At 41.5% G+C, this 17,628-nt stretch overlaps 1 protein-coding gene across 2 annotated transcripts in view; it reads right to left on the bottom strand.

The window, feature by feature from the left end:
* LOC115155797 (vang-like protein 1) overlaps positions 1–16,366 on the bottom strand; it is a 51,114-nt gene extending 34,748 nt beyond the window's left edge. The window contains exons 1-2 of one of the 2 annotated variants that reach the window (XM_029702752.1): positions 16,264–16,366; positions 16,111–16,187 (exon numbers count right to left, since the gene is read on the bottom strand). The gene's annotated coding sequence lies outside the window, so the exon portion shown is untranslated. The remainder of the gene's footprint in view (positions 1–16,110; positions 16,188–16,263) is intronic. The other variant, XM_029702751.1, reaches the window with a different exon arrangement.
* Between the last annotated feature and the right edge of the window lie 1,262 nt (positions 16,367–17,628).

The raw sequence follows: 17,628 nt of genomic DNA, 5'->3' as shown, positions 1-17,628 counted from the left end.
AACAAATGTAATCAATTTTAAAATAAGGCTGTAACGTAACAAAATGTTGAAAAAGTCAAGGGGTCTGAATACTTTCCGAATGCACTGTACATCAGGTCATCACATCATAGACTAGACAGATTGATCCTCTATGATGAGTCTTACACACACACACACACACACACACACACACACACACACTACCGTTCAAAAGTTTGGGGTCACTTCGAAATGTACTTGTTTTTTTAAAGAAAAGCAAATTTTTTATCCATTAAAATAGCAAATTGATCAGAAATACAACATTAACAATGTCTACACTGTAAATGACTATTGTAGCTGGAAACAGCAGATTTTTTTAGGGAATATCTACAAAGGCGTTCAGAGGCCCATTATCAGCAACCATCACTCCTGTGTTCCAATGGCACGTTGTGTTAGTTAATCCAAGTTTATAATAAAAAAAAACACTAATTGATCATTAGAAAACCCTTTTGCAATAATGTTAGCACAGCTGAAAACTGTTGTTCTGATTAAAGAAGCAATAAAACTGGCCTTCTTTAGACTAGTTGAATATCTGGAGCATCAACATTTGTGGGTTCGATTACAGGCTCAAAATGGCCAGAAACAAAGAACTTTCTTCTGAAACTCGTCAGTCTATTCTTGTTCTGAGAAATGATGGCTATTCCATGCGAGAAGTTGCCAAGAAACTGAAGATCTCGTTCAACGCTGTGTACTACTCTTTCAAATACAAGGACATTTCTAAGTGACCCCAAACTTTTGAACGGTAGTGTACATATCACAAACACACATACAGCGCATGAGAACATGGTTGCGGGCAGGATATAGAACAGTCAACAGGCTCAGCATGCTGCAGACATACTGTAACTGTCTATGTGTATGTGTTTGAGTGTGAGTCACTGAGCATGTCTTGCCCCTTCTTTCTCACTCCTCAAAACTGGAGGCAGCAGCCACTTACTATAACCCTCCAACCCCCTTCCCCCAGCTCTGGCGTGATTCACGCTCCAGACAGGGGTCTTTAGTCTCACACCCCGTCATGTGTGACTCTTCATCTCTACTGGAACTATCTGTCCCATGCAGCTGCCCCGACAACTCCCTGCCAATCACCTCCACTCGTCTCAGAATTATGCAAATATCACTATGCTTATAAATTATCTCCCTGACCAGTGGTACACATTATCACCCAAATAGCACACTCAGCAAATTAGCATGCAAATCCACAGTGTTTATGGTGATTCCTCTGTGTGTGGATATCTGTTCTCGGTTCCTTGAGTAACACAGTGAATATGATATATTATATCATGACTATTGTATGGGATGCAGTGCCAAGCCCACCGTCCAGCTCAATAAATCATATTGAAGAATGAAGTGTTACCATGTTTTTAGCATGTGGCTAGCTGAGGAATGTAAGGACTCCAGATATATGATACAGTGAATGCAGCTGAAAGCATCTGCAGTATCTGTCTGTAATCTAAGAATAATGAGGGTTTCTACTTTCTACATAAAAACACAAGCACACCAGAAATTCTCTGGGAAATGCATGAGTGAGTCAAAAAGGTGAGGGACGACTCACATGCACACATAAACACCCCCTCTGGGGCTAACTTTAATCCAGAATCAAATCTTAACAGCGGGGTGAAGGAGAGAGAGCACCCAGAATGGAAGTGTCTACTGTTGCCTTGGTAACAATGGAAGCATAAGGCTCCCTGTGGTTGCAATAATCATTATGTGCAATTGACATTACATGCAGCATTCAATCCTGTCATACACCACATCATGGTTTCATAAATGATTTGTTTATCCAAACGTTTGGTAATTGTAACAGACAATGCTGGCTGTACAATTTAGCTAGCTAGCAAGCTAGCGATTCATGTTGGACATTTCCAGTTGAAACCAGAGTATGTATGTGAGTGGAGCGTGCCCAATTTGACTGGAGCGCGGCGCGCGGAGCGAGTTTCCCAAAGGCTGGAGCGTCGGCCTTCTCGTCCACTCCAAATCAAGGTGACTCACAAAGATGAGGAGCAAGAGGAATGCGGTGATTTAGTGTCCACAACTAAGGAATCTGAAAAGACATGTATCCTGAAAGCATGATGGTGTAGTACGTGCACATGCTAACAGAAAGGAACAAGGTGGGTATATAAATAAATAAGTGTGTCATTGTAGCAAAGTATTTATAAACAAAAAAAATCTGATCTCTTAAAATGTGTTCATTTTCGTTCTATTATTTATACAATAGCCTATCATTGATTTTGTCCCAATAGGCCTGACATATTACCTCTTTCAAGGAGATTTCCGTTTTGATAGGACTAAAGTTATTAGGCACATTAACCCTACCTATAGAAAAAAAACAAATAACTCTGCATCCCTGCCCAGCCTGGCAAAAGTGGCCCGGAGGATGTTTAGCATCCCCAGAAGCGCTGCAAGCTCGGAGAGGGAACTGAATTCTCCGCTGCTGGCCTGCTCTCCAGACACCATCGCATGAGTCTGAACCCACAGACTCTGGCCAAACTCTAAAAGTGAATTCAAAAAGGCACTGTAGACTGAGTCTAATAAGGCATTTTTAGTTTTATTTTTATTTAATTCCAAGTAAGTCACAGTTGAAGTCAGAAGTTTACATACACTTAGGTTGGAGTAATTTAAAACTCGGTTTTCAACCACTCCACAAATGTCTTGTTAACAAACTATAGTTTTGGCAAGTCGGTTAGGACATCTACTTTGTGCATGACAAAAGTAATTTTTCCAACAATTGTTTACAGACAGATTATTTCACTGTATCACAATTCCAGTGGGTCAGAAGTTTACATACACTAAGTTGACTGTGCCATTAAGCAGCTTGGAACATTTCAGAAAATTATGTCATGGCTTTAGAAGCTTCTGATAGGAAAATTGACACCATAAAAAAGCCAGACTACGGTTTGCAACTGCACAAAGATTGTACTTTTTGGAGAAATGTCCCCAACATCATTATGTTTGGAGGAAAAAGGGGGCGGCTTGCAAGCCGAAAAACACCATCCCAACTGTGAAGCACGGGGGTGGCAGCATCATGTTGTGGGGGTGCTTTGCTGCAGGAGGGACTGGTGCACTTCACAAAATAGATGGCATCATGAGCCTGGAAAATTATGTGGATATATTGAAGCAACATCTCAAGACATCAGTCAGGAAGTTAAAGCTTGGTCGCAAATGGGTCTTCCAAATGGACAATTACCCCAAGCATACTTCCAAAGTTGGGGCAAAATGGCTTAAGAACAACAAAGTCAAAATACTGGAGTGGCCATCACAAAGCCCTGACCTGAAGCCTATAGAAAATTTGTAGGCAGAACTGAAAAAGTGTGTGCGAGCAAGAAGGCCTACAAACCTGACTCAGTTACACCAGCTCTGTCAGGAGGAATGGGCCAAAATTCACCCAACTTATTGTGGGAAGCCTGTGGAAGGCTACCCGAACCGTTTGACCCAAGTTAAACAATTTAAAGGCAATGCTACCAAATACTAATTGAGTGTATGTAAACTTATGACCCACTGGGAATGTGATGAAAGAAATTAAAGCTGAAATAAATCATTCTCTACTATTATTCTGACATTTCACATTCTTAAACTAAAGTGGTGATCCTAACTGACCTAAGACAGGGAATTTTTACTGGGATTAAATGTCAGGTATTGTGAAAAACTGAGTTAAATGTATTTGGCTAAGATGTATGTAAACTTCTGACTTCAACTGTGTATGCGCAACTTATACCATAATGATTTAATAGAACAAAATGCTGTTTAAATGCTGAGCGCTTAATGTTCCTGCCAGCTTAGTGTGTCACACTTTCAAATGCTTCACAATTTACAGTATTTCTTTTTAGGCTATAGCCTTGAAATAATAGAGTCTAAATAAGTCATTTTCGTTCCATCTCTGGCTCCTGAACTATTTAGAGAGTGTTTATATGCTGTTTAATACGACATGGAGTTCATTTGAAATGATGAGCGCTTCTTACATGTTGTTTACTAAAGTACTTTTCATTAAAATCATATGGTTTGGTTTCAATACTTCAAAACCAAATGGTAGGTCCGGGTAGTCACAAAAATATGGGTGTTGGTTAAATGGCGATTTTAATGAATACCTAGCTAACCAACAACTGTAACTACGTATTTGAGAGACAAGTACTCATTGTGCAACTTTATTTATGTAAGGCCTCATGAGTGGCGCAGCTATCTAAGGCACTACTACAGACCTGGGTTCAATCCCAGGCTGTGTCACAGCCGGCCATGCTCGGGAGACCCATGAGGCGGCACACTATTAGCCCAGCATCGTCCGGGTTAGAGGAGGGTATGGTCAGCCGAGATTTCCTTGTCCCATCGCACTCTAGCGACTCCTTGTTTTGGGCCGGGCGCCTGCAAGCTGACTTTGGTCGCCATTTTCCTCCGACACATTGGTGCAGCTAGCTTCCGGGTTAAGTGAGCAGGGTCAAGAAGCAGTGCGGTTTGGCATGGTCCTGTTTTGGAGGATGCATGGCTCTCGACCTTCACCTCTCCTGAGTCCGTAGGGGAGTTGCAACGATGGGACAAGACTAACTAACAATTGGATATCACAAAATTGGGGAGAAAAAAAAAAAGTACCAAAAAATAAATAATAAACAAAAAATAAAACAAATATATACTTTATGTATTAAATATATATTGTAGACTAAATATAGTTGTAGTTAAAATCTATAGTTGTGCACACGTCACTTTTGTTGCCAAACAACCAATCCGTCTTTTCTGCTCACTGATTGGACATTGCATACAGTCAGTTGCTTGAAATAGGAATGAATTCCATCTTGTGCGATGAAATGCAACTAGGTTGCAGGCAAGTTTTGGGGGTGACACGGAGCAACATAGATTGCGTCCAGATTGACAACGTCACACGAAGCAGAGAGAAAGAGCAGAGGAAGGCACATTGAGTGCAATGAATCATAGGCTTAAGAGTACCTTCTCACATCATCCCCTTTCTCTCACACACACATACACACACAAATATGAGGCTTTAACCCCTGGAGTGCTGATGTCCCCACGTGTGTGTGTGCAGTGGTATGTGCGGCAGCCCTCTCCCTCGGAGCAGTCATCCGAGTTGCAAACATAGAGACATAGCCAACCAGGTCATGTGGATAATCACAGCCTATGGGCAAGACAAACTATCAGTTTCAAACCAACACATTAAACACTGAACATGAATACAGCCTATTGAAATAACAATGTGTGTGACAACTGCCGGGGGGAGGACTGGTCTAACTGGAGGTGTCATAAAACAAATTCACCCCCCTACCTAACATAAAACACATTTTTACATGACCCTTCCCTTGTACTGTCAAAAATCAGGCAAATCCTCCCCCCTCATAGAATAAAAAAAGATAACCACCACAAATAACAATAACTGTAGCAACCCTGTCTTTATAAACATGGATGTTGACTTGACCACTTCAGCATGGTTTTGTGGCACAGTCGATGCCACACAGGGCTATGGGCCAGGAGGTCGAGGGTTCGCCGACCACAACAGACTAGCTCACTCTCGATGCCTGTCTCATTACCTCACAATCAGAGCCAGTTGCAGACAATGATCACCTAGGGGAATCACATTTTCATGTCATATTTATAATTATATAAAATATATGCCATTATTTTCCCCTAACAGGTTTTTCTGCCAATGCACCACACACAACCAATAAGCAATACATTACTGCATACCGATACCCCATAATTACAAAGTCAAAACATGATTTTAGAAATGTTTGAAAATGTATTGAAAATGAAATACAGATATCTAATTTACATAAGTATTCACACCCCTGACTCAATACTTTGTAGAAGCACCTTTGGCAGCGATTACAGCTGTCGTTCTGGGCAAGTCTCTAAGAGCTTTCCACACCTGGATCATGCAACATTTTCCCATTATTCTTTTCCAAATTCTTTAAGCTCTGTCAAAGTGGTTGTTGATCATTCCTAGACAACCATTTTCAGGTCTTGCCATAGATTTAAGTCAAAACTGTAACTCGGCCACTCAGGACCTACAGTGTAGATGTGGCCTTGTGTTTTAGCTTATTGTCCTGCTGAAAGGTGAATTCATCTCCCAGTGTCTGGTGGAAAGCAGTTTGAATCAGGTTTTGAGCGTTCAGCAGCCAACAAGTGCTCAGCATGTGAGAACTCCTTCAAGACTGTTGGAAAAGCCTTCCAGGTGAAGCTGGTTGAGGGAATGCCAAGTGTGTGCAAAGCTGTCATCAAGGCAAACTTTGAAGAATTTCTTTAACACTTTTTTGGTTACTACATGATTCCATGTGTGTTATTTCATAGTTTTGAGGTCTTCACTATTATTCTACAATGTAGAAAATAGGTAAAACAAAATAAAAACCCTGGAATGAGTAGGTGTGTCCAAACTTTTGACTGGTACTGTATACTAAATAATATATGTGTGTGAAATTTGCTTTGATTTAGAATGGACCATTATCATGGGAAAAATACATATCATCTATGCACTTAAATAGCGAATGGAGGACGTTTTTCCCGTGGTTCATTTTCATGCCAGCCAAGTAAGCTATACTCCTGTTTTAAAGATAAACAAACAATGTGATTAATATTAGGAAAGATGAGAAATAAATATAGTAGGCATAGCGTCCTCTTTTTAGTAGAGGCCATCACTGTTTTTTTGCCTATTGCATAGGGCTCTCATGAAGTGTTTGATTCGATTTTCGATTACATTTGAACTGATGTCTGAGTGATTAGAGGGACAATAGAGTGCTGAGTACCAGGCAGTTAGCAAGTTTGGTAGGCTACTAATGACCATCAGCAGCATCAGAGCCTGGAGAAGCCTAATTACACGTGGAATTTGACTGCCTTCATGACCACAGGAGTGGCGGTAATACAGTCACCGCAACAGCTCTAATAGTGACTGGTTGTGTTTATGCCACACATAAAAAGGTAATACATTTAAAAGTTAAATGACAAATATTTAAACTGTATTGATGTGCTACGTAAAGGAGTCCGAATGCACGTTATGTTTTCCTGAATAACTGGGCCTGCTGGGACCATAGGCCTATATGGTTACGCTATATAGGACATCTTGGGAGAATGATGAACGGCAACAGATCAGCACAGAAGTACCAGAAGTAAAAATACTGCCAAACTGTCCTGTGTCTTTCTAGACCTTAGCCTTTTGCTATTGTAGTGAACGGTGGGGCAGTGAATACAACTCGGGTTGCTGGTGTGAAAGACAACTACTCTACGCATTGTTGCAGTAGAGTTAACCCACCTTTTGGGAATTGTAACGTCTCTCATATAGCGAGGCTTGCTACACCGCCCTCTCCGTACTTGAAGGCATGTCCCTGTCCTTCAACTCCCTAACACATCAGAGCCGTACCCTCTGATGGCTACATGTCCCCCATCCCACTTCTGACACCAATGTAGCAAATGGCAGGACAAGGAAGTGAAACTGGGTCACTGGCGTGAAAAGGCAAACACCCTATGCATTGTGCCAATAGGGTTAACACACTTGGTAGGAATAGTATCATTACATTTTGGTCATCTAGCAGCCGCACTTATCCAGAGCGACTTACAGGAACAATATTATGGTTAACTGCCTTGCTCAAGGGCAAATCTATAGATCTTTCACCTAGTCGGCTCAGGTATTCGAACCAGCGACTATAGGTTACTGGCCCAACACTCTAAACTGCTAGGCTATCTGCCGCCCTCATCCTGGCTCATATAGCGAGGATTATGACATTATAATGATTTTGGAATTACAGTCACTAGGATTTGAGTCCCAGTCAGGGTACCTCCCTAATCTACTATATTGGTGTCAGGTGTTGGAAAGCACCATTGAAAACATGTGCCAGCCAAGTTTTAGTCACAGTACATTTGTGTTAGGCTAGCGGTGTTTCAGTAAGGTTTCTGTAGTGCACATGTGATGGCAGAGAATGCAAAACAAATGTGCACCCGAGTGAAACAAATCATCATAATATCATTCTGCCAGGTAGGCCTACTTTGCAGTGACATTTTAATTGGGAAGGTTTGAGGAAAAACTTGGAAAATGACTGTTGTTTCAGCATGCAGCAAGGATTTTAGAGCCGATAGGCTTTATAATGTATATAAGCAGTGTTTACTTCAGGTTGATAACTAGCATATATTGAGTTGCAATGTCCCAGAAATGAAATGTCCAAATCAACTTAAAGTACCTACAAAATTAGTTGTGCAGCAGAAGGAAGGCTACAGATAAATTTTTTCCTTTTACTGTTTGCAATTCACAAATTATTATTTTGATTTCCATGATTCACCGCGATTTAACTGAACCTCATCTACTACAATGGCGAAGCATACCATTCAATTTGTCAAAAACAAAAAATAATAACTAGATGTTGGAACATTGCTGCGGAGACTTGCTTCCATTCAGCGACAAGAGCATTAGTGAGGTCGGGCACTGACGTTAGGTGATTAGGCCAGGCTCACAGTCGGCGTTCCAATTCATCCCAAAGGTGTTTGATGGGGTTGAGGTCAGGGCTTTGTGCAGGCCAGTCAAGTTCTTCCACACCAATCTCAACAAACCATTTCTGTATGGACCTCTTTGTGCATGGGGGCATTGTCAGGCTGAAACAAGAAAGGGCCTTCCCCAAACTGTTGATTCTGCGCTTCTAACTTTGAGGCGTCTAGAATGTCATTGAGCTGTCCCGGAACTAAGGGGCCTAGCCCAAACCATGAAAAACAGCCCCAGACCATTATTCCTCCTCCAAACTTTACAGTTTGCACTATGCATTGGGGCAGGTAGCGTTCTCCTGGCATCCGCCAAACCCAGATTCGTCCTTCGGACGTGATTCATTACTCCAGAGAACGAGCTTCCACTGCTCCAGAGTCCAATGTGTGCGGCTGCTTGGCCATGTAAACCCATTTCATGAAGCTCCTGACGAACAGTTCTTGTGCTGATGTTGCTTCCAGAGGCAGTTTGGAACTCGGTACTGAGTGTTGCAACCGAGGACAGAAGATTTGTACGTGCTATGCGCTTAAGCACTCGGTGGTCCAGTCCTGTGAGCTTTTGTGGCCTACCACTTCACGGCTGAGCCGTTGTTACTCCTAGACGTTTCCACTTCACAGTAACAGCACTTACAGTTGACCAGGGCAGCTCTATCAGGGCAGAAATTTGACGAACTGACTTGTTGAAAAGGTAGCATCCTATGACGGTGCCAGGTTGAAAGTCACTGAGCTCTTCAGTAAGGCTTTCAGGGCTCCTGAGTGGCACAGTGGTCTAAGGCACTGCATCTCAGTGCTAGAGGCGTCACTACAGACCCTGGTTCAATTCCAGGCTGTATCACAACCGGCCGTGATTGGGAGTCACATAGGGCGGCGCACATTTGGCCCAGCGCCGTCCGGGTTAGGGTTTGGCCGGGGTAGGCCGTCATTGTAAATAAGAATTTGTTCTTAACCGACTTGCCTAGTTAAATAAAGGTTAAATAAATTAAACAAAACAAAAAGGCCATTCTACTGCCAATGTTTCCTATGGAGATTGCATGGCTGTGTGCTTGATTTTTTACACTTGTTAGCAACGGGTGTGGCTGAAATAGCCAAATCCACTAATTTGTAGGGGTGTCCACATACATTTGTATGTATTGTGTATTTGCTATAATTACATTTCTGTATGTGGTTATGGTTCAGTGGACTGGGCAGACATATTCATGAGAGCAGAAAGTGAAATGAATGTAATATAAACACTCATTAGGATGTTTATTTAGGATTTGCACTGAGACTCAGGGAGCCAGTGAAGCAAGGTCAGGAGTATAGGCATGTTTATAGCTTCCTCAGAGATGCATTCACCCATAATAATAACAGTAATAGCATGTGTCTTTAAAACTTCTTCAGGATTGGTGGGTCCTCTGCGGGACGGTTGAGTTAACGTAGGCTAATGCGAATAGCATGAGGTTGTAAGTAACAAGAACATTTCCCAGGATATAGACATATCTGATATTGGCAGAAAGCTTAAATTCTTGTTAATCTAACTGCACTGTCCAATTTCCAGTAGCTATTACAGTGAAAGAATACCATGCTATTGTTTGAGGAGAGTGCACAATTTTGAACATGAAAAGTTATTAATAAACAAATTAGGCCCATTTGGGCAGTCCTGATACAACATTTTGAACAGAAATGCAATGGTTCATTGTATCAGTCTAAAACTTGGCACATGCACTGCTGGATTCTCGCGGCCAAAATCTATATTGCACCTAGGCTGGAATAATATATTATAGCCTTTCAAAGATGATGGTACAAAAAAATACAAAAGAAAGTGTTTTCTTTGCATTATCTTTTACCAGATCTAATGTGTTATATTATCCTACATTCCTACAAGCTTCAAAGTGTTTCCTTTCAAATGGTACCAAGAATATGCATATCCTTGCTTCAGGGCCTGAGCTACAAGCAGTTAGATTTGGGTATGTCTTTTTAGGCAAAAATTGAAAAAAAGGTGCCGATCCTTAGGAAAAGGAAAAAAAATGGCACTCATGAGAGAGACATATACAGAGTAAAATGTCAGTTAGGTCTAGGACTGTGGCGGTCATGACATGTTAACTGCCAATCACTGGCTGACATTTGCTTGACAGTCTCACGGTAACTGACCGTTAATTATCATAAACACATTTAGCATCTCGTGGATTCCACACATAGCCTACAAGCCACTGATGCAGACTATTGGATTTATTAGACTTTTTTTTAAATGTAGACGTTCCATAGTCTACACCATCACAATACATTCATTATGTATTTTAGACAGGTCTAAAGAAACATGATATAAAGAAAATGTAGTCTATTTCAGAAGAACAGAATAGCGTACTCCTTGTCCTTATGTTAGGTCCTGATCTGGCTATATCATATGGCTGTGGGCTACATTAGTTCATTTAACAGGCAAGATTGTCTTAGAATTCCGTGGCATTATATTTTAGTATGAAGAATACAATAATTATTGAACATAACTGAATAAAATAGGATGTTTTCTCCAAAAGATTTCTGAGGAAGTGCACACATGCACTCGAGGCTTTCTCACAGGCTACAATTTTTCATTCGATTTTTGAATACATTTGCATTGATGTCAGAGTGATTAGAAGGACAAGAGTGCTGAGTACCAGGCAGTTAGCAAGTTTGGTAGGCTACTAATGACCATCAGCAGCATCAGAGCTTGGAGAAGCCTAATTACCGTGACTAAACGGTCACGTGGAATTTGACTGCCATCACAACTTGTGACCGCCGGAGTGGCGGTATTACAGTCACCGTAACTCTCTTCACTCTTTAACCTTTTCCCTACAGATCACTCTCATCTTATGTCATCAGTTACAAGGCCAGGGAATGATGTGATATATGTGTGCGTGTCTGTGTGGACTTAAAAAATGTGTTTATATGTGTGTGTATAATATAATCTCTTTGTACTCATTTTCCCCAGTAATTTGGCCCATAGACAGGGTAGAGGGGAAGAGAGTGTGATCAGAGATGCCAACACATTCAGCTGTATGTAGCCTGCCAGCATGGCATCATCTTGTGTGGCACACATTAACCTAGCCTGCATGGATCCCTGGTTACCATGGCACCCACACTGTGCCCTCCCTCCCCCACCCCTATTAGCCCCCCTCCCCCTCTGAATGCCCTGCCCTGATGGTGGCAAAGTGCCATGCATTTAGCGTGTTTGTGTTTGTTTAGCAGTCAAACATATGCCTATACCCACCACCCCATCCTAAACACAAACATATGTACTGTATTCACATGTACAACAAACAAGGTAGATGAAAGAAGACAGAAACACACTTAGTAATAAACAACAAACTCCAAGGTAGATATAAGAACACAGGAAGACATACGCATACATGCAAGCACGTGATGAGGTTTAAGTCTGTTGGAAATTAAGTAAATGGTGACAGAGAACCTTTGCAGGGCTATTTATAGAGAAAGCAATCTGGTCATGGACTATAGATAAGCCTATAACAGCTGTTGACTAACAATACTGCAGTGTACACACACACACACACACGGGGGCCTTTGGGCAGTGTTGGGACCGAGAAAGAGTTCACACCATGAAGCCAGACATGTCTGACAGTGTGGGTTAACAGTGAGAGCCAAATAAAGCCAGAAGCATAGAACATAACCTTTGAAACATATACAGCTCAGGATACATATGGTTAAATGTAATGCAAGTAAACTCAGAAAAAAAGGAAAACGTCCTCTCACTGTCAACTGCGTTTATTTTCAGCAAACTTAATTAACATGTGTAAATATTTGTATAAACATAATAAGTTTCAACAACTGAGAGAAACTGAACAAGTTCCACAGACATGTGACCAACAGAAATTAAATAATGTGACCCTGAATAAAGGGGGAGGGGGGGGGTCAAACACACACAAGAGAAGAGAGAGTTGATAATGGTCACAATCACCCAGAACCTCAAATGTAAAGAGAGAGAAGCGAGCTGACACACTTTTCTGGTACGCAATCCAACCTCCGTGGTTCCAAACCCCTTCATGGGAAGTGAAATAGTAGCCCAGGTACAGTGCATGATGATTCAGGAAGAGAGAAAGAAGGCTTGAGAACTAACACTTGTCTGGTTGAATGGCTGACTGGATGTTTCTTAACAGGTAACAGGCTCAGGACATGCCTTTGCTCAACGCCGTTCTGCCGTTGAGCAAGGCAGTTAACCCCCACAACAACTGCTCCCCGGGTGACGATGACGTTGATTAACGCAGCCCCTTGCACCCATCTGATTCAGAGGGGTTGGGTTAAATGTGGAAGACACATTTTTGTTAAATTATATAATATAGTACCAGTTAAAACATTTAAAATACACAAGAATGTAGCTATATCCAGGGAGTACCAGTAATAGATCAATGTGCAGAGGTATGAAGTATTTGAGGTAGATATGCACATGAAGGCAGGGTAAAGTGACTAGACATCAGGATAGATAATAATAAGGTATTTGAGGTAGATATGCACATGAAGGCAGGGTAAAGTGACTAGACATCAGGATAGATAATAATAAGGTATTTGAGGTAGATATGCACATGAAGGCAGGGTAAAGTGACTAGACATCAGGATAGATAATAATAAGGTATTTGAGGTAGATATGCACATGAAGGCAGGGTAAAGTGACTAGACATCAGGATAGATAATAATAAGGTATTTGAGGTAGATATGCACATGAAGGCAGGGTAAAGTGACTAGACATCAGGATAGATAATAATAAGGTATTTGAGGTAGATATGTACATGAAGGCAGGGTAAAGTGACTAGACATCAGGATAGATAATAATAAGGTATTTGAGGTAGATATGCACATGAAGGCAGGGTAAAGTGACTAGACATCAGGATAGATAATAATAAGGTATTTGAGGTAGATATGCACATGAAGGCAGGGTAAAGTGACTAGACATCAGGATAGATAATAATAAGGTATTTGAGGTAGATATGAACATGAAGGCAGGGTAAAGTGACTAGACATCAGGATAGATAATAATAAGGTATTTGAGGTAGATATGCACATGAAGGCAGGGTAAAGTGACTAGACATCAGGATAGATAATAATAAGGTATTTGAGGTAGATATGCACATGAAGGCAGGGTAAAGTGACTAGACATCAGGATAGATAATAATAAGGTATTTGAGGTAGATATGCACATGAAGGCAGGGTAAAGTGACTAGACATCAGGATAGATAATAATAAGGTATTTGAGGTAGATATGTACATGAAGGCAGGGTAAAGTGACTAGACATCAGGATAGATAATAATAAGGTATTTGAGGTAGATATGCAGATGAAGGCAGGGTAAAGTGACTAGACATCAGGATAGATAATAATAAGGTATTTGAGGTAGATATGTACATGAAGGCAGGGTAAAGTGACTAGACATCAGGATAGATAATAATAAGGTATTTGAGGTAGATATGCACATGAAGGCAGGGTAAAGTGACTAGACATCAGGATAGATAATAATAAGGTATTTGAGGTAGATATGCACATGAAGGCAGGGTAAAGTGACTAGACATCAGGATAGATAATAATAAGGTATTTGAGGTAGATATGCACATGAAGGCAGGGTAAAGTGACTAGACATCAGGATAGATAATAATAAGGTATTTGAGGTAGATATGTACATGAAGGCAGGGTAAAGTGACTAGACATCAGGATAGATAATAATAAGGTATTTGAGGTAGATATGCACATGAAGGCAGGGTAAAGTGACTAGACATCAGGATAGATAATAATAAGGTATTTGAGGTAGATATGCACATGAAGGCAGGGTAAAGTGACTAGACATCAGGATAGATAATAATAAGGTATTTGAGGTAGATATGCACATGAAGGCAGGGTAAAGTGACTAGACATCAGGATAGATAATAATAAAAGTAAAGAACAGAGTAGCAGCAGCAAATGATGAGTGTAAAAGTGTATGGGTGAGAGTGTGTGTTTGTAAAGTGTATGAATGTATGTTTGTGTTGTGTCGGTATGCGTGTGTGTGTGTGTGTTGTCTGAATGGGTTTTGTGTGGGAGTGTTAATGTAGTGTGTGAGTGTGCATATGGTGTGTATATATAGTCTAGTGAGTGATCTTAGGGTCAGTGCATATAGTTTAGGTACCATTAATTGACTATTTAGCAGTCTTATGGATTGGGGGTAGAAGCTGTCTCGGAGCCTGGTTGTCCGAGAGTGGATGCTCTGGTACCGTTTGCCGGATAGTAGCAGAGAGAACAGTCTATGGCTTGGGTGGCTGGAGTCTCTGGCAATTTTCAAATCAAATCGTGCCTTCCTCTGACACCGCCTGATATAGAGGTCCTGGATGGCAGGGAGCTCGGCCCCAGTGATGCCTCCCAAAAGAACACACAGTGTAGTAGGCTACCTCATCCATTGATATATCCATTATGAGTGCATGACAGGCAGCCACAAACTCTCCTGCATTGCCAACTGGCAATAAGGGTCTAGAAAAATGTATGGGCAAGATAAGGTCTCCAGCAACCTTATTCAATAAACTCAATAATGATACAAACACCTTGTGTGTTTATCACAATGAGAATAATGATAGGAAAGGGCAGGTCCCTTCCAGTGGAGGCTGCTGAGGGCAGGACGGCTCATAATAACGGCTTGAATGGCGTTTATGGAATGGTATCAAACACGTGGTCATGTGTTTGATACCATTCCATTCCAGCCATAATACTCCGTTTCAGCCATTATTATGAACCGATCTCTCCTCAGCAGCCTCCACTAGTCCCTTCAGTATGCAGCATGGCTATACAGGATGGATAAGCATTAGCCAACAACAGTGTAAACCGTGATCATCAACTAGATTCAGCCCGCGGGACGATTTTTCTTGAGCATCGGTCAGGTGGCCGGAACATAAAATAATTAGTAGACTGCAAATTGACCGCAAGAAGCCCGAACATATGTAGTATTTGACTAAAACCTAATCATGTTCCAACCTTGCTTCCGTTTGAATACGATCCCCCGTCTCTCTATTATGCGTGGGAATACTGGATTTGATACAGACTTCCAAAATGTAAATCACTTGGAGCTGCTTTCCTAGTGTTTTTAGTATTTTATGTCCAACAATAAAAATATAACAACAACAATTGTTCCTCAGACAACTTGGGGGGCTAAATAAAACCACGGGCCGCCAGTTGGGGAACCCTGGTGTAAATAGACCTCCTTCAAAAGGGACTATAGCAGACTCTTCCAGATGTACAATACAACCACCACCACCAATGGTCAGTAGTGATGAACGGTAAATCTAACCCAACGAACCCGCATCCGATCGATCCACCCACGAGTTCAATTAAAATAGACGACTCTTTAGATATAATGACCACGGTTAACGACCCAAGAAAGCTATAACACGGGCCGAATATCTGTTACACCGGGTAGGCTACAGTTTCAGACAGTCACATGCACTGTCTCTGGTTTCGAGTGTTTCATAAATTACATGCCAGCCCCCATGTCACCGAGGAGTCGGCGAATTTCAAAGGTTACGCAGTTAGGCCTACATTGTGACAAATAACTGCATGCATGAATGTACGGCGTTACATTGTAGCATGTTACATGAAAAGCAACCATTTATCATAGCAGTGAGAAATATCAACCGCGTCAATATAAAGTGTACTCAACTCGCGGCAGTGGCACTGAACTTCCCTCTGATCCGGGTTTCGTGCTTCAAGCTCCCGTTGTTGCGCCACCGAATACCGCTGAATTCCGATGCAAAGCACACATTAATTGGCTACATGACATCTACAATGCGCACATGCATCGCTAATAACTCACCTTTTTATGTTGGCGACATTCCTTCACTTGCGTTTTGTCGTGAAATACAACCTGCTATGCCTACAGCTGGGCACACCTAGGCTGCAAATCCAATTGATCCAGAGGCGGTGCTGCTGCTTCTCCAGCAGATAGCTAGCAGATCCGACCCGCTTGCTTACAGCTGCACTATGGTCCAACAGGCTTCCTGTTTAGATCAAGGCGGAGCTTGGAGCGAGTAACTGCTCGGAAAACGTACCTCAATCAAGGCATGAGAAATATGTTGTACTCCAATTGTTCCATTATCCAAACTGAGAAGTTTGAACTACTGCTAGTGTTTAAGTTTAGTTAATTTGTTATTTATTTAACCTTTATTTAACTAGGCAAGTCAATTAAGAATACATTTTTATTTACAATGACGGCCTACCAAATGGCAAAAGACCTCCTGCGGGGACGGGGGCTGGGATAAATATATATATATATATATATATATATATATATATATATACATATACATATATACATATACATATATGAATATAGGACAAAACACACATCAGGACAAGAGAGACAACACTACATAAAGAGAGACCTAAGACAACAACTTAGCAAGGCAGCAGCATATGACAACAACATGGTAGCAGCACAAAACATGGTATAAACATTATTGGCCACAGACAACAGCACAAAGGACAAGAAGGTAGAGACAACAATACATCACGCAAAGCAGCCACAACTGTCAGTAAAAGTGTCCATGATTGAGTCTTTGAATGAAGAGATGGAGATACCACGGCTCCGTGGTGATAAAACTGTCCAGTTTGAGTGTTTGTTGCAGCTCGTTCCAGTCGCTAGCTGCAGCGAACTGAAAAGAGGAGCGACCCAGGGATGTGTGTGCTTTGGGGACCTTTAACAGAATGTGACTGTCAGAACGGGTGTTGTATGTGGAGGATGAGGGTTGCAGTAGATATCTCAGATAGGGGGGAGTGAGGCCTAAGAGGGTTTTATAAATAAGCATCAACCAGTGGGTCGTGCGACGGGTATACAGAGATGGCCAGTTTACAGAGGAGTATAGAGTGCAGTGATGTGTCCTATAAGGAGCATTGGTGGGAAATCTGATGGTCGAATGGTGAAGAACATCTAGCCACTCGAGAGCACCCTTACCTGCTGATCTATAAATTGTGTCTCCGTAATCTAGCATGGGTAGGATGTAAACTGCAGTTTTCATCCTTATCAGAGAGGGATAACTGGGACCAAAGTCTGTCTTTTCCAGCAGTGGCGGGTTTTTTTTGTTTTGTTTTTTAATCACCAAGTGAATTGTTTTCGTATTGAGGTTAATGAGAGTTGAATTTGTTTAACAAAAAATGTAATTGCTTATTTACTACTTATAGC

This window comes from Salmo trutta, chromosome 20, assembly GCF_901001165.1.
Source record: "Salmo trutta chromosome 20, fSalTru1.1, whole genome shotgun sequence".
Taxonomy (NCBI): Eukaryota; Metazoa; Chordata; class Actinopteri; order Salmoniformes; family Salmonidae; genus Salmo; species Salmo trutta.
The sequence above is the reverse complement of the archived record's forward strand: the minus strand, read 5'-3'. Positions and strand labels throughout refer to the sequence as shown.